The following is a 24,264-nucleotide window of genomic DNA, read 5'->3' as shown; positions in this document are numbered from 1 at the left end:
TCTGGGATATTGACTTGAACACCTTTCAAGATTTATTATGCCCACCAAGTTATTTTATTGAACAACCAGGTTACTACTTTAAAAAAATAAGCCAAGTTTACCTGTCAAGACCTATGTCCCATAAAAACATCATTGGCTGCCATTAATAATACTCCTTTCTTATTTCAATTCCCTTATCACATTGTCTATTACTTTCCTGGAAGTGAGGCCAGGCAAGCTATACTGCTGTTATCACAATTACCCTGTCAGAACAAATGTGAGCATGTTTTCAGTCTTAGCAAATTCCTCAAATATCCCAAAATTTGATAAAAACGAACATCAGTAGGTCTAATAATTCCTCAGCCTTTTTTTTTCTTATTATTATTATTTTAGTGCTGCATAGCTGCAGATCATATATGATCTACTGGTTTAAAGCTGTTAGCCTGAAGTAGGTATTGTCCAGCATTCCCTAAATTGCTGATGGTCTGGAAAATAGCACATCATTCTCACATGATATATGTAACATCATCTTGTTTTTTTCCAAACATAAGCCAGAAATATGTAATGAACATTTCAGCCATCCAAGACTGTGCTACAAACAATTTTAACACCTTCAACCCCTTCTGGGCCTACATCCTTACTACCTTTTTTTCCTTATGCAACTTAAGAACTCTTTCAGAACGCCATTTGCTTGATATGAATAGATTTGCTCTAACCTTTACTAGCAGTTTCCATACCCCCTAACACAAAAGTATCTTCTATTGTCTCTTTCTCCTTTTCTAGTTCTTTTTTCCAATATATAATCACACACTTTATTTAAATGTACTATATATTCTATATATATATAGTATATTCTATAGAATATACTATATATATTCATACCCACATACATATCCATACACCCAAAATATAGACAAGTGTAGACAAATATCTACATATTTAAACACATTTGTATGTGTGTAAACACATTTCTACTTTGTCTTCTTTTGCCATACAGCTTCTTTTAACAACGTTTTTCTTATTCAGATAACTCATCTTGAAAATCATCCAATTTCGATTCACACATTTCTCTTCCATTCAACTTGATTAAGGGCAGTCCTCGGCTTTGGGATATTGGATTTTTCAAAACAAAACTCATAAAAATCACTATTTCAGACTGTCCAATCTTTACCTGTAGTGAATGAAAAGTGATCATGTTCACGTCTTCCTGAGAAAACTCATTTTCCAATCTGGTGGATAAATTCATTTCTAACTATCATCAGCAGAAATCGATACAATTTGTTTTATAGAACTATCATCCGGTATTTAATGCTACTCTAGTGATGTTTTGCAGGTAGATAAATGAAATCTAGTGAAAATCTCTGAGAGAACAAAGTTTGTTGTAATTGCAGTTTTTTTTCCCCCACAAGTAGTAGTAAATAATCCTGTCTTCTGGGTCAAAACAGTTATTTATAATACCAGCTCTGTCCACCCCTACTTGTTCCTGTACACTGTCATCAATGTATTGCACTGAATTTTTAAGATCCTGCACTTCCTGATTTTAAGTTAGGTATACATAAGCCACTGAGTTGTACACATTATTTCTTTTATCTCCTTTTGCCTTCTTAAACAGCTTATTCAATACTCTAGCATTCTGATCCCTCTAGTACTGAAATCTGATGAGATAATTATGTTGAACTTATCTTGATTATTGAGAAATTCCAGTGCCTCTTAGTTATTACTCCAAATCCTAGCTTTGGCATATAAGTTATTCCAAGCACATTTTTCTTTGGATCCTTTACCATAGTGATTTAATTTGTTCCTGACATGGTGAATCTGAACCACATTTTCTTCCTCAGTCCCCTTCTGTGCATTGTTGCTTTAAATGCAGCTGTGGTAGTTCACAGTAGTCAAGATTTCTGTCCTCTGCCACACCTATTCAATCTCTCCATCATTTAGGACTGAACAAATTAGAAGCCAAATTAAAAGCATAGTTTTTGCTCCATGGTAAGTAGTCAGTCCAAAACCAACAGAGATATTTTGCATTGACCCGTGGGATGCTGACACAGGCTGGCTGGGATACGATATCCACACTGCTGTTTAAATAATGGCATTCAGCATCCCCCTTTCTGAGTCGGGAAGTTCTGTTTTTGCAGGTGGCTTTGCTGTGCAATTCAGCAAATGAAATTTTAAATATCAGTGCAAGGACTCCACTTAAATCACACAGGCATGAATGATCACTGGGCTGCGGTCAACAGAAACTTGCAGTACCTTGTGGTCACAGGACACATCTCTGGTCTTTGCCAGTGATGGAACTCTGAAGAGTCGCAGATGTGTCTCATGCGGGAAAAAAATGCATTCACATCTGCACACGGCTGACAGCTGCTTTTCTCACACAGTACAGATGGTGAAGCTCTGCGGAGCCCTTCTGGGAGTAGACGGGATGCAGCAGTGCCCACGGCCACTCAGCCATGCTGCTCTCTGCCTTCTGTAAGAGCGTGAGGGAAAAGCAATTTGGGGAAGCATTGCTCTGACTGGAAAAATGATGTGTTTACAGATAGACAAACATTCCTTAGGTCACATTCATTGTTAGTTACAGCATATCCACAAACTACCAACAAAAGGCATCAGCTGGGGGCATGGAGCACGCAGAAAAGAAGGAGTCTCTTTGAAGATATTTTCAGTACAAGGATTGCTGATCAGCCCAGCCGATCAGCCCAGTCTAAACACATCATTGCTTAGAGAACTGCTGGGCTGGTGAGCTCAGCGAACAGGGGACAGCATATGATCCTTGAGGTCCCTTCCAACCCTGGCCATTCTGTGATTCTGTGATTCTGTGATCTCTCAAATAACTTTTGTTTTGATGAATGAGCTAGGCACTGATCTCAGCACAATTCTATTTACACACTAATTGCTTAAATTGATAATTCATTTATCCATGGGAAAATGCAGTACATTGATTATGGGTTGGATAAGAAGAAAAAGTTGCAAGGAAACAACCTATTTACACATGGACAAATGAGTTGTATCTTGTGCTACACATACACACAGAGAACTGTCTTAGCAATGTCCATTGCAAGCTGGGAGGTGGTGATGAAGGAAAACATTTAGCTCAGAGATGCAACCTAAAGCTCAAATTCTATTTTAAAGTGATCTGTTGAAAAACTGGATGGGAGGATGGGAGAAGACCTTCTGCATGTTGCCCAAGCCTTAGCCACTCATGGGCTTCTGCCCTTGCTCTGCAGCACAGAAGATGTATTCTAGGTTTTCACCAGCTTACATAACTGTGTATGTAATCAGAGCCCACAATGAATTCTGAATTCAAGGAACGATTTCAACCACTTCTGACAGATGAGAGGGGCTTTCAACAGCACTTAAACAAGTTTGTTGAATGCAGGTAAGCAGGTGGAGATGAAAGATTGATTTTCGCTGAGAGAAAACTCTCACCAAGGATGTTGCTAAAATGCTGAGCTCCCATTCCTATTGTAGAAAAAAAGACATGTACATCCAAACACAAGGAAAATCTTTCCTTGGAGCTCACAGTACAGTTCTTTAGCTTTGATGTTCATGGATCCATTTCTTTAATTACACTTGTTTACAACACTAAAGAGCTTACATTTTCAAAACCATAACAAAGCTATATAACTCTACAATATATAATAGATTTAATGACGAGGCACATGTAAAATTCAACCAAAAATCAAATGAAATTTGATCATTTTCTAATTGAAAAAATATTATTATTATTATTGTTAATAATTTTGTCTGCAGTTCACAATGTGAATGGTTAAGTACCATTTCAAATAAGAACTCCTTTAGAAAACCATTTGTTTTTCAAACACTGTACCATGAAATGCCTTAGAAGTGGCAAATCCATCAAAACAGCTGAAAATAAATTAGAAATGTGCTTTCGGCTGTCTTACAAATCTCATATTATTGGTTCAATGTCACAGTGTGCTTTCTCTTTCTGTGTAGGAAAGACACAGAAAGATCTTCAGCAAGCAATGGATCAGATTTATTTGACATTGAAAAGCTTTTAGCTTAGCTTTCAGTGCCTAATGCATCTTCAGCAAATACCTTGTGTGCTTATTCCTGCATAGTTATACCTTGAGAATCCGTACTGAGTATGTTTAAAATGCTGCTAAAATGGTAAAAATGAAGCTCAGATCCAGGAATATGATGCAAAAGCTTTTTTGAAACAACTACCACTTGTCTCCTTGGATATCGGCTGATAACACTGATATAACATTCTGACATTGTAGTTTCAAGCCTGTATAGACCACGTTTGCCAAAACATTCCAAATGTGAACCTCGGAAGGCACCAAGTTACAAAGGTTTTTTATGATAAGATGGCAGGAGCTGGACCCAAATCTCCAGGGGTTAAGCATGGGTAAACTGGTGCTTAACTCTACCAACCTTCTCTCCTGCTGTTTTGCCAGGTGCTAGGTGCTCAAACTTTAGGAGATACTAAGTGTATGTGAAAGGGGTTGCTATTATCCACCCAAAGCTTCAGACTGAAACAGTTGTTCAGAGCATCGTGACACGCATCCCTGTTCCTGACAGAACAAGTCTATATTCATGTCCTATGGACAAAACTGGCATTCGTATTGAGATTTGTACCATCTTCTCAAAGTTCCTTGGGAGATCTGTTGGCTTTGTGTGTGGGGAAATGGATCAGAAAATACTGACAATTTTCAGAATGCTTGCCCTGAATTTCAATGTCTCCTCCTTGTCCTGGCTAACAGTGCACTACTGTTGGGACACACTGAGTGCCTCACACCACACGTGAAGTGTGTCAACTTGCAGAGTGCGCGGGGACTGCAAATTCCTTTGCACACCCCTCCCTTCCCAACACACCAGCAATGGGTCATTATCTTTGATTTTGACATCTGAAGAGAGAATGCAAATGCCAGGAAGGAAGTTTTTAGAATCTGTAAAAAAATACTCTATAAAAGACCTTCCAAAGGGAGTATTGCAACAGGATACAGTAAAGAAAAACAGGAGAAGAATTTGAGGGGGAGAAGCTCTCACTATAAATGTGGAATACTTCTGAGAATAAATAAAAACATAAGCACATCCAAACTTACTTCTGCTTAGCAGAAAATATATCATTAGTGAGTTTTCTTCTTAAAATAGCCAAAGCATGTTAGTGGAATACTTGAACATTTCTAATTTATAACTTCCGAATGTGCATGTAGTACAGGGGACATGAAAGTACACTCTGAGTTGATGTTTGGGCTTCTGCTGGACCACCAGGACAGAAGGTGAAATGCAGAGGTTATAAGCTGAGTATGAGGGCTTTGGCTCTTTGAAAAGTTTGCTTTATATCACTAGGGTATCTCATCAAGAATGCAGAAAAAATCATCTCTGAACTCACCGAAATGAAGGTCAGGAAATCCCAGCCTTTGTGAGCACCTTGGTAACAGACAGTCAGTATAAAATTGACTTACTAATTTTTGAAGACAGGGACTAGCTTACTGTCATCTATATTCTACATTATAACAACATGTAATAAAAAAAAACCCTAAATGTTGTCCTTATTCCAGCTTCCTCACCCATTTCTTTTGCTAAACACTGTCAGGGTACGCTGTGCTGTGTGAGCCATGCATACAGTCTGGACATCAAGAGATTTGCAAGCTAAGCAACTGATGCAAATCCACTTTCAAAGCAAATGCAGAAAAGCTCACCCTGACATGGATCTGTACCTAGCTCCTTGAAAGTCATCCTGGAGAGGGTGACTCGTGAGAAAGATGCATTAAAGAAGGCTAAAAAGCTCTGAGCATTAATGGAGTCCAGACAGGTTTCAAACAATCCTCTAAACAGCAGAGAAATGATCTTAGGGAAGAACAGGACAGAGCACAGCAAAGCAGCAGATGTGACTTGACTTGTGGATTTTCCCTGTTATGAAGGCAGCAGGCTTTTGTCAGAATCCTTCCTGGGCCCAAGGATTGTATCACAGACCTGGAGCAGGCAATTGCTGATCTACATGAAGAAGTGCAGATTTCTTACAAATTAAAATTCACTATTTCAATATTAAAATTGTAACAAAATCTTGTGGAGGAGTAAGTTAAATTGAAAGTATAAGGTTACACTTGAAACGATGATGCAGTCTACGAAGGAGAAGAGCCAGAGCTCATTTTGCTGGTGGAATGTCACCAGTCTGTAGGTGCTTAGTGCACGGGAGCACAGCCACCTCCTGCACAGTGCAATGACAGTGCTCAGCAACCCACACCCAGAAAAGCTTCTTTGGAAAGAAGAAGGTGCTTGAGCTGGAGCAAAAGTCTGTAGGGAAGAATAACACTTTATGGAGGAAATTAATCTTCCTATTTAGTTTTAATTAAGAAATTGGATGATATTTAGAATCATAATATTAAATTCACCTTTTCTCTAATTATTAATTAATCCTTAACCCAATTTTCTGGGAAAACAAAGTTAAGGCAATCACATCTTTCTGTTTCAGCCTGACTGTCTCCCTGTGCAAATTCAGAGCCCTGTGGCAGTGTTCAGTACCCTACCTTTGACAAAGCATACTGGTTTCAAAGATATCATATGGCCATCAGAATAAAGAAAATAAGGCAGAGTGGAAAAAGAGGGAGACCCTTTTAAGTGTTCACATGGAGAGGGAAGCTGAGGCATAAATACATCCCTTATTAGACACCAAAGGATCAACAAAAGGCTTGAAATATTTTCATGCCTCATGGGAAACACTTCCATTGAACTCACGCCTTTCTAAACATCAGAAAATCCAACTAGCAGACACAAATCTGTAAGAAACCAGGCTTCACTAGCCCAGCTGCTCACCCAGAAGCTTCCCTCAAGCAAGCAAACCAATCACTCCAATTGCAAAATACCGGTATTTCATCGGATGGAGAGAAGAGCAAACAGACTCTTGGTGAGAAATCTAGTCACGAAGCATGTGAAGTAAGCAGTTTCCAATTAGCAGTCCCCACAAAAGCAAAGCTTGCTCTCTTCCCCTCTTTAGGGCAGGGTTTAGGGGAGCCCATGGGAAGGGCACTCAATGGAGGGGGATGTGTGTGGCTGGGGCTGCAGCATGGGGAAGGCTCCTTGCTCCAGGGGAAGTGCAGTCATGAACCCAAGAACAACAAAGCAGTATTACACTTAATCCGTTGCCATCTGGCTTCATTTTGACAATCCATAAAATCAGACACAACATTCTTCCTCCAAATCCCTGAAAAACAACACAGAACTAGTGTCAAACTGGGTGTCCCCTCCCTTCCCTGGCCCCTCAGAGGAGGGCCTGAGTCTTCTGCAAGGCGGAGCTCAATCCCTTCCAGTGACATTTCTGCAGAAGCATCCTGGCTGCAGATGTTTCTGTGTGGCAATGCAGCCTGTGCAGTGATGAGGCTTATAGAGACGAGGCAGAGGATGGGGTGAGAGAGGACACGAACAGCAGCCTGCATCCACATTCTATGAGCCACCTCCAAAAGGTCCTTTTCTATGTACTGGAGGGAGATCCAGGGTCATCCATATGTCCTACTCTGCAGACACCAAATGGCCATCCATAAGGGGACACAGGGAGATGTTAAGCTATCAGGAAAGCCATTTTTTGCAACCTTTGTGTCATTACTGAGGCATTAAGGTAGTCTGAGGGAGCTCAAATATCCTCTCACAGCTGATGACTTAGTAACTGAAGAACAAAGTCATTTCTGTCCCCAACAAAAGGCAGAAGGATAACCAAAAATTATGAAACATCACCCTATTCAAGCAGATTTGTGTTCCCATTAACAAAGACTGTTTATCTACAACCAACAACTTGTTACCAGCAACAATAGCCAAGGACTGGCCGTTTTGGTTGTAGACTCCCAGCTGAGGGATGTGGCTCAGCTGCTGCCTTCCTGCGTCTCTGCAGACATCCAGGCATTTGAGGTGCCTGTCGTTCATTGTGACACGCACCCCCTGCAGCTCCTGTGCTGCTACTGCCAGCTCCAGGCAGATGGCTTGGATATTCTGGGGTGTCTTAGCTAGTGGCCATGATCTGTATTCTCATGATCTGTCTTTCTCATGTAGTCCATGCTACGTATCTGCTTGTACTCCTGGGTGCTACCTACAACGAAAGCACGTGGATGTCTTCCCAGCTGCCAATACAATTGTACTAGCAAGCAAAATATTCACATTCATGAATTATGCTTGGTTCAGCTTCCATAACACAGTGTCAGCACAGAAAGCAAGGCAGATGCCATTTGCTTGCTTGCCTTAGGGCTGAATGCCACAGGCATATCCCCAGGCTTGGTCTGTGCTTTGCTGGAACACGTCTGTGCATTCTCTCCTCCAGAAGGCTCATTGCTGGCAGCTACGTGAATGTTAACCAGGCACATGTCCATGGAGCAATGCGTGTGCATATGCATTAATCAGGTGTCTTTCTTCACATTCAGAATTACACTAGGGAACAGCCTTCCATGGCCTTCACATAAGAGGAAAGGGAAAGAGTAAGTTCCATGTACTATAGCAGTGCCGCCTGCAATGGACATGTAGCTTCATTACAAATTCTTCTACTGAAACTCCCAAATGTCTCTACTTGTAGCATATGAAAGTCACACTCATTTCATGGCCTGAAAGGAGGAAATGGCACACTTGTGCCAAGTACTGTGAGATCAGTTTTACAGCAAAAGTTGGATCTGCGTAAGTTTAAGGATTGCATATAGAAAAATCATGTGCTCAGATGTTGCCTCAAGCAAGTGCACTTCTAGGAGGGAGGGGGAGAAAGAACATAATCTCCTGTGAAACCAGAAATGTAAGCAGAACAAAACTCCTAAATTGAGAAAGACAGTAAAGACGCAATGAACAGTAAGATAATTTTATCTCTAATATTTAAAAACGCTTTAGAATGCTTGATTATGACTCAGGTTAAGAAGACTGTGATAAATAATGCTAATTTGTGACTTGTAATGGCACCAGATTTTTAGGGAGATTAGATATGAAAGAGACAAATATTACTATTAACAGACTTCAAGCTGAAAATCGGAGCTGAAATTTGCCATGATGTTGGTATTTAATTAGCTTTATGTTTCAGGAAATGGTTTGTTTCACAGGTTCATTTTGGGATTTTCACATGCAGACTTTGTCTTCCATTGCAACACACATCCTCCTACGATGAGCTGTTACAGCAGCATCTTCATTCCAGATGGAGAGCTGGATGTGCAGTTCCATGTTATGGCCAGAAAACCTCTCCCCAAGAGGACAGCTGTGTCTGAACTTCAGGGCTTTTCTGATAGCAGCCAGCTCCAGACTACCATTTCCTTTTGCACACACATGCCTGGTACCTCTCTTTCTCCTCTAAATCCTTTCTGTATGCCATGACTAAGTAATTTCTCACCCTACAGGCAGACTGAGTTCCTGGAGGCATTAGGCAGGTTTCACTCAGAGGGTGAGAGCAAATGGATGTCTGATGGTAATGTGGTGGAATTGCTGGGTTTTGGTGGGCATTTTTGTGTTGTTTGTTGTTGCTGTTGTGGTGCTTTTGTTTTCTTATTTTAATTTAAAAACTAACATTTTTTTTTTCCACTTTCATTTAGGGCCTACCCAAGACTTTGTAGTGATTTCAGTGAGAATTGGCTGGCTTGGCTCTCGGCCAGATCTGTCCTTCATAAAATCATCAGGTGTGAGATTTGCACATCAAAGGTTTACAGTGCTTTCTGCTCAATAGAAGCAGAAAAGCTCTGGATCACTCATCCTGAAGAGGTCTTTTTGTTATATTCCAGGAGTTTGTGAGGGCTACCATAAAACCAGATTATGTCCTCCTATGCTCATTTAGCCAATCTGGAGCAGAAGCTACCTGTCTCAATATCATTGCTGGAAAGCAAACAGCAGAAATCTGACAATCTTTCACATGCTTGTAAAAGGAAAGAGTAGGTTTCTTTCTATATTTTTGAGTTTCCTACCTGTATTTGTGAAGAAAATTAAGACTGAATATTACAACATTTCTAGAGCATTTCACAAAATAAAAATAAAGAAAACCCTGCTGAAACACGTGTCCTCCATATTCTGGTCACTAATAAATTTTAGTCTTCCCTTTCCTTCATCCTATTAGAGACACACAACAGTGACTTTCTCTGTGCATGGTAGGCTCAAGCCTACCAGTGGTATGACAAGGACAGGAAGGATCATGTTGGTGTTCCAGTCCCACTGTATTCAGAACTAGGTACTCTGGATACTGCTGCTTCTGCTTCCCAATCCCCACCACCCTCCTCTGCCTTTTCACTTGCTCAGCTGGAATTTCCTCAGGCAATTTGAACAGGTAAGTATTTGCAGTTGAGACTATAGTGGTTACATGACGCAGAGCTGTAGCATTCCACATACCCAAGATGAAGTAGTTTTAGAATTGTCATGCTTTACCCTAGTTTTATTCATTTGCTGGAGTACAATTAGATTTTCTAGAAAAAGTCTTAGGATTAAGAGAAATGTTTTATTTTAAAGATGTTGTTTTCACTTTGCTTAAGTATTGTCCTTCTTAATGTTGCAAGCTGGCAACGCTCTTGGAAATCTTTGCTGAGAGAGGGTATCCTATAGCAATTAAGGTGTCTCGATGGAGCTCCATGAAATGCTTGAGGAAAATGGAGCAAAAATTGTGAAAGACTGAAATATTCATCTCCCACCATCTGCTACACAGGATATATGTTATTTTACTCTTTTTATGTCTGTAATCTCTCTGCGTATAGTAATTTAGAGCTCTGCTCTGTTTTAAAATTGAAAGGTAAAACTTCTCTTCACACTCCATTTACCGGCCAGATGGAGCTACAGTGCCTGTTCCTACTCATTTGCAAGAGTTCGAAGGGAAGAATGTTGGACAGCACACCCATTTAGCTTCTTTATGTAAAAATGTTGATAGGAAACAAGGGGAAAACGGCTGTAAAAGTCTTATTTAAAAAGCAAAAGACGTCTTATGAATGAGAGCCTCTCTCCTTAGCTTCAGTTCAAAAACACCTTCTCAAGGCCAACATTTCTTGCTGAAAAAAGATCTTAGCAACCAACCAGAGGATGCTGTGTGGACTCATAGTGTCATTCACACCACGGGTGGGACGTTGCAACAGAGCCACAGACTCAAAATCTGGGCAGAAATATCATTAGAATGCAATAATAGGACATCACACAACAATCATGGAAAAAGAAAGTGCGTAACAGCTGAACATAAATCATAGTTAATTGAAGCATCATTATAGAAACTATTGAGACTCACATATTAAAAATACAACTATGTTTTCTTGCTCTCTTCTTTTTAATGTATTTTTTGTTGCAGTTTTTATTTTTAAAGGGCACACTTGATACTCTAACTACTTTACATTTTGTAGTGTCTTTTGTTGTTTTTTTTTCTGCCTATACTTATTTCATTTTCCTTTGTCCACTGTTTTTACAAAAAAAAAACACTTTTTGAGAGTGTGCTAATTCAGTGTCAACAAGAGGTAATTCAAGTGAAGACTATTTCTGTCATTTTATCATCAATATTGCCAAAATCCTGTTTAAAATAGTCTCTTTGAGAGTCTATTCAAAAAAAAAAAAAAAAAAAAGAAAAGAAAAAAGAAAAGAAAAATTCATTTCTAACTCAAATGCTAGCTAAAGATAGTAACAGGCTGCTTTTTTGGCTAATCTGCCAGCCAAAAGCACAGCTTACCAGGTCCTCTTCAACTAAGTAGTTTTAATAACTTTAATAACCCTTTTGGATTAACTTTTTGCCTTTCTCTCTCTGATTACAGCTCTGTTTTGATGTGCGTAACAACCAGCTTTAAGTAAACAACTCCTGTCCAGCCTACGCTTCCTCCTTCCATGGTGTACACTGAGCAGTCAGCTGCGGCTGCAGTCTTACACAGGACAGGAACATGTCCTACACCCTGGATGAGTCCCACACTTTGGATGAGTCCCCACATTCTGGGTGAGGTCCTGGAGGTGCTGAACCAAGGCCACTGGTGAGTGTTATCCAACAGAAGATGAGATGACACCTTTCTGAGGGTAGAGAAGACCAACAACAATCTTGCTGTCCTTCCTCCCCTCCAAGTGGTGAAACTTTGATCTTGTCTTAGTTGAGCCAGTGCCAGAGGCTCCGCTCACTGCTGTTAGCTGCTTGTAGAGATGGGGGAAACTCATGCCAAAGAAGGTACACAGGCATGAATTGCAGACATAATGCTGGCTGTGAAGCCAGTGATGTCTCACATTGATCTAGACATCTCTTAGAGGTACTGGAGGGAAAATTACACCAAACACAAATCTTCACATGCTCATACCACAGTTGGTATGGGACATAGGCAGACTTCCAAGCTCCCTCTCCTCTCTGAAGAAGCAAATCCATGCAGAATGAGGACTACAGTAACTATTAGAATTTCTTTCATCAGCTAAGGAAAATACAGTTGACAAATCCTCTCTATTTTTCCCTTGCTTTAGAGGAAAAAGCATAGTGAGAAACTTTTTCTTTAAAAAGTGTCAATTATCTTCAAACACAGCTTTTCTTTTTTTAAATTTACCTCTTCACTGCTATCATGAGATGCAGGAAAAATCCACTTCAGAATGCCTTGGCTTGCTAAAGACAGCCTTTTGAACTAAACCACCACATGTTCAGGAGGAAAAGTAAAGCTGTCATGGAACATGTCCCACAGACTCATAAAAAATTGTACTCATTAACAAAGATTAAAAAAAAAAAAAAAAGCTGAAGTGTGACATTTACAAGAAGGAAAAAAAGTGCCAAGAGTAGTTCAGATCTTAAGGAAAAACCGTAAGAGCAGAAAGACCATGAATGGTATTTTTTCAGCTTTCTGAAGAAAAAAATCCTGAAGTATCTGTTCCTTGAAAAGTCTCTAACTTAAGTAAGTACAGAAGAGATTCCTGGGAGGAGGAAGAATTCTGGGAGCAGCTGTAGGTTACACTTCCACCAGAGCTGGTGCAGAGGACATCCTCCTCTCCAGCCCCAGCTCACCCATCACCAGAGAGTACAAGTGAGTCACAGCTGTACTGCATTTCAGTTATTGAAGGGGAAGAATAGTGTTTGGCCTATGCATGGAAAATGTCAGCTGTGTAGCACAGTACCAGCAAGGTGGTACAGCACAAACGTACACTACAAAACCATCCCAGCTTCTTTCAGTCTGGTTTCTTGTCCATGCTTCCTCAGAGAGACAAAGTGCCACCTTTCTCCCAAGGGTGATGCAGCTCAGATGTCTCTTGCATTACAGATACAAGGCAGTAATTTCCCTACCCCAAGGAAGACTTTGAGGTGTAGCATTGCTTGGCTTCTCATACAGAATAGCTTTACATGACCACCACACCTAGGAGAGACTTAAGCCACACTTTGTATAAGCATCTCAGATTCTTCAGTGTCTTTGGCATCTTTACAAAGTAACTAATAAAAGCACTGGCAAAACTGAAGGCAAATGGCAGCCACAAAGTTTGGAGGAAACACGGCTACAGTTTTCAGAAGAGGAATGACTTTTCCTTCTCACTGTATTTCCTGTGAGATCCTGCTCCATAACCAAGCACTAAATCTCAATGTAATTGCATTTCTTTTTTTTTTTTTTTTTTTTTTTTTCCTCCTGACTGTGGCAAAACTTAGCTTAAATTAGCTTGGATAGTGTTACCTGAATTTATATTTCATTGCCCAAGTTAGTCTGAATGCTACATGGGATAGAAGAAAGCCATATGTAATAGTGGAAAACATAGTAATGTGTGTTAGAGATTTTTCTAGAAGTGGGAGTTCATTCACGGAGCCAAGAAATAGAGCTCAGACTGTACATGTACGTATAGGGAAATAACAACAAAACAGGGAAAGCATTTTAAGGAGCCAATGATTGTGCTCGAAGGATGCATGTGAATTCTGTGATTCTGTGTAATACAGATAATCTACATTTGGGAGACAAGTCTTGATTTGAAATCGATTTGCAAAGGCTGCACAGAAGGTTGCAGGCACCCAGGTTTGTAAAATGGGTAAGAAATATCCAGACTCACATTATTCTGGATCATGAAAATCAGCTTACTTCACACGAAGAACAGCAAGTAGCCTGTGTACAACATTTTACCGAGATGTGACAAAGCAGTGCAAATGGTGTGAGATGTGAGCATACGCTGAAACTACTCCTGACATTCTTCTCTCCCCACCACACAGAGGGCAATTGGAATTTACAATTTACAACTGGCAGACTGCTTACATGTTCTCCCAGTCTGTTAACCGTTGTCTTGATTTGTACTGTTTTTCCTAACATCTCCGTTCCCTCACTAGGCTTTGTTGTGGGCAAGGTTATGTACTTGGCAAGGCTTCCCATATGGAATGGTTTAATAGCTCTAGGATATCAATGCAATCACTGGGGGCTGCAACAGATGGGGCTTGGTCGGACAAGGAGCCAGTTATCGTGGGTGTTTTTACAATTGTTTTATGCAGATCTTCTATCACCATGTGGAGGTAAAGCAGATGAGAAATCTTCAGGGATGGAGAGGCTAGCTAGCATTGATGTGCTGGTTGAAAGAAATAGCAAATAACTAAGAGCAAACTTTTAATGAATAACCTTCATGGCTGCATTTGTGTTTCCACTATTGACCAGCCTGCAAGCTCTGCTAAGCCGCTGATCTTGCTGTCAGCCAAGGGTGGCCACTAAATCTCCAGGCTGTGGCTGACTCTGCCAGTCAGGCAGGGACAAGCACTCCTTCTCCTTCAGCTTTTTCAGTGCTGGGTCCACTTTCTCCATCCAACTCCACCCCAGGAAATTCAACTATGTTATGTAAGAACATGCATCTTCATGTCAGTATGTGGTCAGAGAAATGTGTCTATATCACAGCTCCAAACCCCAAGTGAAAGCACTGCCTCCTCAATTACAGTTTGCACTCTTTAAAAGCAGTTGGAAATTGTTCGCTGTTTGCAGGCATGTTTCAGTCACTTTCTAGGGGCAGGTCAGGCTCTGGCTTGCTCTGTAGGGAAGAGGCTATTTATGGGACTTCAGACTGTATTTCTCTATGGGAAACTGCTATCCCCTATCCCCAGCTGCAAAACCACACACAGAGAGAGGCAGAAGGTAGCAACAAGCACTGCTGAAAATTGCCCTGCTGGGATGAAGTCACCCCACAACTTCTGATTTTCATGGTAGGCTGGTAGGACATGCCAGGCAACAGCAGTCAGAGAGTGGGGGACTATCCTGAATAAATAGGGAGGCGATGTGAAATGGGAATGCTGGAGCCCTCCCCAGCTCAGTGCAGAGGAAAGCCTACCTTCTGCACTTCCACAGATTCAGCTTATCTCAAATATAATGGAGCCACAGATCTCCTGCTCACGGGGTCAAAGAGCAAAGGAGAGGGCAGAGACTGGACCAGTAACAAAACAAAAATCAACTGGAACAAAGAAGGGCATTTAGATGAGGGAAAGAAGAAGGAACTGTGTAAAAGCAATGGCATTTCTGATGGAACAAAAAGCATATTTGCTAAAAGCCAAGCACTGGATCCAGAAAGGAGATTTGAATCATCCCTTTGGATCTATTCCACTTTTAATAAAACATTAACTATTCATTGAGAACACACGTGTGTGTATGAATCAGTAGCCTGGTGGGTCTCCTTCAGATAGATGAGAGTTCCTGAGCACCAGTCTCTCTTCTATTAAATGTTAATTGTTTATACAAAGTCGAACAACTTCAAGAGGAGAGACTGAGAGCCTCCTGTTGGCCTGCATGGGTGAAGTAGTGACAGGAGACCCAGGGAAGTTCCTCAGCTGATCCATCACTCACTGCAGAGTACACACATACCTCTTCCTTCATTTTTCTTCAAAGTTCTCCAAGAAGAAATATATGTTGTTGTTTTTTGTTGTTGTTGTTGCTGCTGTTAGAAAAGTTTAGAAGACAGAATCTAAAAAACAGTGCTCTCCAGCTTTAACTTTTGGATTTTTCCAGCTGCAAAGCAGCCCCAGCCCTGATCCAGGGAAAGGAGCCCTTTCCAGCTCCAGCTCTCCCTGTGGTCCCCCTCTGCTGCCCCATACCTGCAAGAACATTTGTGTTCTCACTTGTAACGTGACTAACTGACTGTATACAGTATGGCAATGATGGAATTTGTGCAAGCACTGCTGAAAGCAACACTGCTAATGACAGCAGGGAATGACTCCTCATAACAGTCAGCCACCTCAATCAAGATTTGCTATGGTCGTGAACTCCAGAGATAGCAAGCACGCTTTGATTAAACACTATTTAAAAAGAACAGAGCAGAGAGTTGAGAAGAAAGTAAGTGTGACAGCCCCAGGAGTGGAAGACATGGACCCAAGAAGTGGGGACCACTGTTGTTGCTCCCATGGGAGACTTGACTTCCAGCACATAGGTGACCTCAAAGTCCCCAGCCCTTAGGAAACCACACTGCACTTGACCATTCCCACCTGCTTTGCAAAGAATTATATAGGCACCTCAGAGAGACAGGACTGCACTGACATAGCCTAGATACTGACTTGAAGGTTGCAGGTTCACAGGAACAGGCAGGGGCAACAAGACCATGCAGATTATTGGCAGACCGAGATGAAAAGCACCAGATGGACTGGTTTCCTGTTGTATTGGAGCTCTTCCCCCCACACTGCACAGTACCAGTGTCATCTGGATGCTTCACATTCCTTTCCTATTCAGCAAATTCAACATTGTGAGTCATCCAAGTGGACAGCTGAGCTAGATTAAATGCATGGCATGCCTTGCTAAGATAATTAAAAAATTAGTAGAAAGAAGCTTACACCAGGCCCAAGGAATTGCCCAGCACAGCTTGGCTACACTGAAAGCAGCAGCAATTTCCACACAAATCATTGTGCTGGAAGGCCTCCATTAGTCTTGAGCAAATCAAACCCAGGCAGCAACAGCACAGGAGATATAGCAACAGAAGTATTTTGAGGATTGAGCTCTTCCTAGAAAACAGTTTTCGTTCCTTCAGTTACTGTCTTCTATGGGAATGACAGATGTGCTTGATGAGTATATGTCTCTAAAAATTTTTCTGAATGAAAGCAGGCTTAAACCTGCTTTGACTTGGAACAGAACCAGTGCAGGGCTGAGGTTGATAAGGAACTCTGAGATCATCTGCCCCAACTTCCCCAATACAGGGACACACAGAGCAGGTGCCAAGCCCATGTCTGATGGCTTTTGGGTATCTCCAAGGAGGAGTCTCCACAGCCTCTGAACAACTTGTGCCAGTGCTCTGTCACCCACACAGTGTTTCCTGATGATCAGGAACATGCTGCTGAGATTTATTTGGGACCAAAAATTCTAGCACTAAGAGCAAACTACCGTAATGAATTTTCCCAGATTTCAGAACTAGACTGGAACATTTGCAAGAATTGATGAGAAAACACCAGTCTGACAACACTGAGAAATACAGGCTGAGCCAGTTCTATGACTGTGTCTACTTCAGACACATACTAAACAGAACAAAAGCACATGAAAGAAAACAGAAGTTATATACAGACTCCAAATATCCATCAGTGCACACATTCTACAATTCTATATACAGGAACACAAATAGTGCATGTGTATATGGGATATATACATATTGATATGTCTTCTCCCATCTTTCTCTTCTACAGCAAAAGCAAAAGCAGCTCTTTTCTCCAAAGCAAGAGACCTTTGTTTAGAGGAAATGGAGCAGACTTAGCAGTCTGGCTAAGTCTCAGGCACTTGTGTAAAATTACACAGATGCTACACAAAAAATCTTTAAGGAAAATAAAATATTTGCAATTAAGTAATGGATTACACTTGTATAAAAACAGAATACTCAAAACAAACCCTAAAAAACATATCAAAGTACATCTAATTTATTCATAGCATCCGAGGAAAGCTGCAATTACTATACAGAAAAACAAAAAAATCCAGGTTCCTTGGAAGCTGACTGCTAAAATCATTAAGGCTTCCTGGAATAACAACGTATTCCCTTGTGCTTTAGCTAGACCTGTCAACAGCAGGAGCCCTGAGGAATCTCCCATGCTTGCTGGTTACCACTCATCTTCAGGGTCCTTACATCATGTCGCAATGCTCATCCCTAAGCCAAGAACAGCTGGCGGTACTTCCTCTGGAGCCCACCAGGACTGCTCCTGAAACGACCCCACAGCTGCAGGGGGCAGACGGGCAGCTGCATGAGGTAGCTGTCTTGGGCATATGGGCCTCTCCTTGGGACATGGTTATCCCTCTATCTCCTTCTCTCTGTTGGATATGTTCACTTCTTCTTTGTCTTAATGCACTCTCTCCTTCTAAACGTCCTCTGTCTCTCGTTTACCATCTTTGCTCATGTATCTGACATCTCCATTTACTTCCACTTCCCTCTCATCCACAGCCACCCAAGCCAATCACCTCCCCTGTGGAGGGAGGGAATGGATCAGACCCAGCAAGATACTTGCACATTGCAGAACATGCACACAGCCAGGGAAACAGTTGAAACATGAGATAATTCACAAAAATCAAACACTTGAGGGCTCTGTGTCAGCACAGTTGGCCTAGACCTGACTGAGTGTTTGCATTTACACTTGCAGAGCTGTTTCAACACACCTGGGTGATGACCTCTTTGTAATGCTATGCATTTCTTATAGTCATTAAGAAATGCATGCAAAGTATTAATTCATGTAATAAAAATTTAATTATCTGAATTAATGAATTGTAATTAATTATAATTAAATGCAATAACATTTAAATTAAAATATTAATATAACATTTTAATTAAAATGTTAATTCTAACCAAGCAAAAAATCCGCCTTAATATTTTCAAGTACATTTTATTTTTGTTTTATAGGTTTCAGAAACATTGGCCAAAAGACTCTCTTAGAAGGTTATGTTTACGAACTGAAAGTTAAGAGAAAGTGCTCAACAGTTTTATTTATTCTTAAATCTTCCTAGGACAATCACTTGAATGGAAATGTAACCTTATGGTTTTTTTAATAAAAACGAACATCTGCAAATTATTTTTCTAACTGCTGAATTGATTCTATTGCAACCTCATTATAAATGTTATTTTTGTTAGTAAAAGTACGAGGACAGAGCATTGTCTTTGGGTAATGGTACCCTCTATATTTTTTTCCTACTATCTTTTAGGGAAGAAAAAACATCATAGCAACCATTTCAGTAGACCTCTTGGATATTTGACTGATGCTAAGCAGTCATGTGTTGATCTTCTGAAGCACAAGCTGTGGATGAAGTTGCAGAAGAATGAGGGAACCAACCTTGCAAACACTTTTCAGAACAACTTGGATCCACTACTAAATCTAAGCTTATGAGACGGGTCCTGTCTTTACAATGAGATAAGGTAGGTAAATGCAGGCTAAGTAAATTTTTATTTGTGAACAATTTTGAAACAACTTTGAGCAAGTTAACACAGTCAAAGCAAATGTTTTTCATCTCCACAGATTTTTGCTTTTGAGAGAATATTTCCCTCCTGTTCAGCTGGCTCTAGGGAGAAACAGAGAGCATTCTGCTCTTGGCTTTGCCTCTATACTGTCACAAGGCTCTCAGGACAGAAAATTAGAAATAATATTTATATCTTAGAAATGAGAATCTGACTCCAGTGGTCCAAAGCCTGGCAGTAATGTCTGAAAAAATCAGGCATATAATCTGTTTGAGAGGGTTTGGTTTCAGATGCTGAAAGATGAACACATGATTGACTGACTGAAATTACTTTTGCCTGTAAGCACAAAGGAGGATAACATTATTGTCCAATTTTTGAGCTACTTTACTGGCACTTCACAAATCAAGTGGTCACACAGGTGTAAAGTAAGGAAGAACTAGAAATAACATGCGAATTTATGGTTATTTCATTTGGTGTTAGGATCTCATTATGTATTTTTCTAGAAGCTTTTCGTAGTCTAGGCAACAAGATTATATATATACATGATTAAGAATAAGTTTGTGTTGACATAAAATATATTCATCCTAAGCAGTCACAATATGCAAGCAATGGGCAGACAGCGGGCAATGAAAGAAATAACAGAAAAGGAAGCAAAGAAAAGCCTTTCTCAACAGTGATACTTCTTACATGGAAAGCACATTGCTTACCTACAAACAGAAATCTGGCAGCACACAGATCTCTAAGCCAAACATTTGAATCTTTAATAATCACTCAACCAGGACTTTGTGTAAGCTTCTTTTCTCTGTTCCTGGCTTTTATCTGTTGTTGTGTCTTTGTGTGAATACGTGCATGCATATATGGACTAACTGTATTATAGCGTTCTCAGGTCTTTCTATTGGCTTTGAAAACAAATGCATCTTCATTTTGGGATGGTTGTCACACGCATTGTCTTCACTTTTTGTCATAGGCATAAAGAAAGCAGGTAGCCAGGAAAGTAGGTTGTGCAAATTTTAGAAAGATGCGTGTTACACACAGCCAGCTCCTACTATGCTATATTGAATCAGGAAGCCTGGTAACACACTTTCTCCCAAAGAAAGATGTAAAACACTTAAACAATTGTGGGTTTTTTCCTTCCAAGGCTGACTTTAGACATAAATGAAAGCAGCATTGGGTTGTTTCCACCCCTAAAAGAAGAGTGGCTTGTGCTGGCCTGCCAGATCTGCTCATATAGGCTCACATAGAGAGATCCAGGGATCTCTATCTGAACTCTCTGAAGTACACCAAAGATTAACACTCAACCTGTAAAAACAGGAGCAAAACAACATCATTTCCCTGAAGCCTTAGCAGAATCTATAGTTGCAACCGGCAAAGACTTGTGCTAATGTGAAACAGCACAGGGAACTGATTTAACAAGTAAATTAAGTATTTTCTACACCTTGTATATATGCGAGTCTCTTTCCCCCAGGCAATGCTGTCAATGAATGCAATTGCAGTTCTGTCATGGCAGCCTCACATTCAAAAGGACCTTTGTCAGGGAGAAAATGTCAGGGTTTTCGGGCAAACTGTAACAGCAGGTCAGTGCCTGCGAGCCCTCAGACTAATTACTGGCAAAACAGCATTTGAAGATTTAGCTCTAGTTTGCACTTTGCTTGTTCTCTGCCCATTAGTAAGTAGCTAAATAGAGTTAATAGGCGACTTGCAAGGTCGCTACAATAACTTTTGCAACAAAGTCTGGTGAATTCTTGCACATGGCACCCAATGAATGAACCTGACTGCTGTGAAGTGTACAGCTTCAGCTCCTTCGCACAGCTTCTCAGATTCTCTCTGTGCAGAACTACATATTGAACTACATATGTTGAGCCCCACGGCTCAACAGTCAATATTCATTTGAAATGCTTTGTATTTAGGACTTGAACTTTTGGGTGAAAACAGGTAGGCTAGAGAGAGAAAAATATTGACTTTTGCTAATAATTAGGAGCTGATATTTCCCCCCCCAAATTTATGCATTTGAAACCATTCATTGTTCAGCAACACAACCATGCTCCATGAGATTTCTTTCTACAAACACTCAGATATCTCAGGTTAATATTTTCAGCACTTCTCTCTGGTGCACACGGATTTGTCAGGAAAAAAATGTAAACTGTGATTCCTACATGGCTAGTAGCTGTGTTAACCAATTCAACCAGCGTCATAATTATGCAATTAGTAATCCATTGTGCTTGAGTCAGTCCTAAATAATGTGACAATTTGTAGCTTGTTTGGGTAGTTTGCATAATTAACCCAACACATGTTTCAAATTTTATCTTTTCTCATGAAGTTGCAACAGTCTGTAAACGAATAATTTCTGAATGAAGACCAAAAATTCTCAAATATTTTATTAAATCGTTGGCAGAAAATTCTCACAAAAAATCAACAGAGGGAAAAAAATCACCCTGGCTTTGCCTGTATCAGTCTCTAGAGTAGTCAAAACCTCCCAGAAAAGATGTTGAAGTCGCAAAGAAAATGTTGGTAAATGGCTCTGCAGAGGTGGCATGAAACATTACCATTATTTAAAGAAGAAAACGTTCATCTATGGATATAATCAGATATTAAGTATTTTTTTCCCATTTATTTATTTATTTGTTTGTTTATTTTTATTTCTAAAGGAAATAGCAGAACTACAAGAAGCACCAGGAGATGGGATGAAGATTTATCAAATCACGAAAGACATAGGGAAAACAAACACAGGATGATTATTCCCTTTTCCTTAGCACAGAGGAAGTAGTCAGGAATCAATCAAGTTACCAAGGAGCAGGCTTAAATTCACCACAAGGAAATACATTTCCAACCACTCCGAATGGTTCAAAGCCCACCTTGATTAAAAAAAAAATTAAATGATCAGTGCCACAATGTTTTAATCTTCTATTTTACTTAAACATAACAGATGATATGCAACTTGTGGCTCAGGTTTTCCAAACCTGGAGAGGTTCCTGAAAGTCTTTCAGGTACTCCATGCACTATTGCTTTTACCCTTCCAATGGTTTTTGGTACTGCCCATATCAGAACACAAGGTATCAGGCTGTATGGACCATTATGGAGAGCTCTTGAGAGTGACAGCCCTGATGTAGGCACTGTTATAATAATATAAAACTGCTTTAGCAGTAGAACTTACCCTGTCTGGAGAAGAATACAAAGCCAGGCTAACATGGAGACCTCAAAGCTGCATCTCCAGTAGAGCTATTCCTCACAATGTTGCTGAAAGAGTTTTATAGCATAGACTTAGTCCATGTTTCCATGATCATGGTGATGTGAAAGAACTACTAACTAATGTAAGCTGGCACCCATATATTCAGAAGAGACTTGACCTACAAGCCTGTCCTTGCCTTATATGTGAGTTCATCCAAAATAAGAACAGAAACAGTATTATGCATTTCTAAGTGATCACAACTAACATTTCATATGTGGAACTCGTCATTCCCTAACTATTTGATCAGACTTGAAAAAGAGCTTGAGCTCAAATAAAAATCCATTCAGTCCATTTGTTCTACAGACAACAGCCACCAGCCATGAATTAATTTTGTGAGCTCTAACTGAAGTCCTTTATTTAAATAAGCCATGAAACACATTCTCCAAACCACAGAAGCAGTCACATAGGAATCAAACATGCTTGCTCCCACACTACCACAGCAGCCTGTTTTTGCCTGCAGACTCCTTTGTGCAATGAGAGAAGTCTGCACATGAGAGAAGTGGCTATGCTTGCACGTGTACCTTGTTCTTCAAAATATTAGAACTAACCACTTGGTTTTGTGGTGAAATCTGTAGAGTTAATTGGAAATAAAAAGACTGAGCCTTTCTCAAGACCTTCTAGGAAGTTCTTCATTTAAAATGTCTTATTTTGTTGTTTACTTAAAGAGCTTTTAAGAAGATACTGCCTTATCTGAAAGAGCTTGATAATGAAAGTTCTTTTAACCAATTCCTTCAATCAGCTGCAAACATATTCCAGCTTATCTAGTCAATGGATTCCACATTTGGGTTGCAAAACCCAGTGCCGAAATGTAAAAAAATAACAATAATTTAAAAAAAATCAATGCACCATATAAAAAGTATCTCAGGAGCAAGGTAAGCAGCTCATGAATGCTAAACACTGTCATGCACCATATGGTACAGTTCTTTAAGTCTGCACAGAGCACTTACGTAGTGTTGGTTAATCTCCAGAGTGCAATATAAAAGCAAAGTTGTCCAAGTGCTGCCAGGCACAGTAAGGAAAGCAGCAGCCAGAGACCTTGCTCACAGGCATACATACACATCAATGTCAGTGCTGCCCTGGTTTCTTCCTGCCAGCCTTCATAATTCCACTAGTTTCCTCATACAGGAGGTTAGGAGAAAGCAAACACCACTACACACCTTTGTGCACCCATGAGCTGCATAAGCAGTGCCACAGGGTGCAGGAGAACAAAGCTTGGGCTCTGTAGAGAAGCCTGAGCTGCTTCCAGACAGATTGGGGTACAAGGTGGAAAAAGCTCCTCAGAAAAGCACCCTGTTGCATGCACAAGAGAGCAGTAGAAAGCATGGTGTGACAGTGTGGAATTAGATATACCCAGTGCCTCCTACAAACATGACCCAAAGCTTCCTTTCCTGATTCAGTTTGCACCCTGGCCTAACTCTTTGTCAGGGCTTTTCCCCCAGGCATGTGGGTTTCATACCCCACATTGCATGACCCTCAGCATGAGGGAAGCAAAGCTATTTTGTTGTTCAGATTATGCCAATGCAACTCATTTTCTGATGTAGGAATGTATCTGTAGGAACGTATCTATTCCCACCAACCATTTAAAAAAAAAAAAAAAAAAAAGTTATTTTTTCGGTACATAACTGTAAAAAAAATATTTCTGCATCTTGGGTAAAGACTGCATTTACCAAAGAAGCAGAAGACCTTAGCTGGTGGCTGGAACTGCCAGCCTACGTATTTGCTCTTGGGCACGAATTAATTTCACCAAGAGTCACAAAATCCCCATAGCAAGCAGTAGAATGATGGTGCCATTGAGATTTATGGGTACTTTATTCCTT

At 40.4% G+C, this 24,264-nt stretch overlaps 1 protein-coding gene across 1 annotated transcript in view; it reads right to left on the bottom strand.

The window, feature by feature from the left end:
* Window positions 1–22,470, bottom strand: part of LNX1 (ligand of numb-protein X 1) — a 104,680-nt gene extending 82,210 nt beyond the window's left edge. Inside the window, exon 1 of the mRNA XM_048943198.1 lies at window positions 22,373–22,470. The gene's annotated coding sequence lies outside the window, so the exon portion shown is untranslated. The remainder of the gene's footprint in view (window positions 1–22,372) is intronic.
* Between the last annotated feature and the right edge of the window lie 1,794 nt (window positions 22,471–24,264).

The sequence above is a fragment of the Lagopus muta genome, chromosome 4, assembly GCF_023343835.1.
Source record: "Lagopus muta isolate bLagMut1 chromosome 4, bLagMut1 primary, whole genome shotgun sequence".
Classification (NCBI taxonomy): Eukaryota; Metazoa; Chordata; class Aves; order Galliformes; family Phasianidae; genus Lagopus; species Lagopus muta.
This window is presented reverse-complemented; position numbering and strand designations above follow the sequence as displayed.